A 1,578-nucleotide genomic window follows, 5' to 3' on the forward strand; every position below is an offset into this window, starting at 1 on the left:
ATTCTCTTTCACACACTGTCTTGCAACACGAAATACCTCAAGTCTTTGGTCCTCATGGTGCAGAACATTGGCAAATTTTTTCTGCTTCCCCTCTAGCTATATAAACCTATCACCTAGCTTCCCTTCTGGCAGTCTGATACAATTTCTTGCTACCACTGGTCTTCCAGTCCTTCCAAGCCCGTTTCTTTTCTCTAATAGCTCTGTCAGCAGCATTGTTCCACCACCACGTTATTTTGGGTTGAGAGGGCACTTTGCACCATCCACAGATCTGATCAGTGGCCCTCAGCAGGTTGTCCCGTAGAAACCTCCAGTTGTCTTCTACATTGTGTGAAGCTATATCTCCCTCTATTTCATGAAAGGCTTCGAGTAATATGTCTCTAAATCTCTGTCCATTCACAGGATCTTTAAGCTTCCAGACCCCTTCTCCTCCATGCTGGTCATCCTCTGGGCAAAAGCAGCCATCTTTCCCTTTTTCTAGCGAGGATGTAGTCAATTTAGCTAGTGTGTCTACCAGAACGGTAGGTGACCAGGTGACTGGCAGGTTTCCTGAAGGTACACTAGAATACACATACAAACTCACATAAATTATGCATCTACATGCACATACACACATAGCAGAATGAAAAAGATGAGCGACCAAATTGCTGTGAAGACACAAGACATTCCAAACAGTAGAAAAGAGATTTGTGTAGGAGAGGAACAGAATGTTTCAAATTAATCAATAGCTTTCTTTATTTCTTTAGATTGTTTTGCTTTTTAAATTAAGAAGTTCATTAGAAGTAAATATAAGTGTCAAAGAGAGACAGTGAACATAAAAATATACACTCTATACACACAGACACATAACACATGTATAAATTGCAATATCAACATCTTAGTTTGTACTGTTATATACACGTATACACACACGCGTGTATACATACAAAATATAAACACACATATATAACATATAGACCATATACAGCCATCAAGAACTTTATATAGACATATACACACATGTAATTTATATATGCACACACACACACACGCACACATATACAAATACATTTATGTGTAGGCATCTCCTTTTCAATCTTGATATAATATATATATATCTATATATATGCACACACACATACAGAAATATATCCATCTATATGTCTACAAGCCCTTTACAATTTTGCTTATATACACACATATGTATTTATATGTACATATCCCTTTTTCAAACTTGTTTATTTACAAGCAAGATTATACATATACATATATATATATATATATATATATATATATATATATATATATATATATATATATATATATATATATAAACTACTGTTATTTAATCATAAATAATAATAATAATAATGGTTTGAAATGTTGGCATAAGGGGCCAGCCATTTCGAGGAAGGGAGTAAATCAATTACATCGATCCCAGTGCTCAACTGGTCCTTATTTTGTCAACTCCAAAAGGATGAAAGGCAAGGCTGACCTTGGCAGAATTTGAACTTAGAATATAGAGGTGGACGAAATGCTGCTAAGCATCTTGCCCAGCATGCTAACAATTCTGCTAGCTCGTTGCCTTAATAATAATAATAA

This window comes from Octopus bimaculoides, chromosome 20 (genome assembly GCF_001194135.2).
Source record: "Octopus bimaculoides isolate UCB-OBI-ISO-001 chromosome 20, ASM119413v2, whole genome shotgun sequence".
NCBI lineage: Eukaryota > Metazoa > Mollusca > Cephalopoda > Octopoda > Octopodidae > Octopus > Octopus bimaculoides.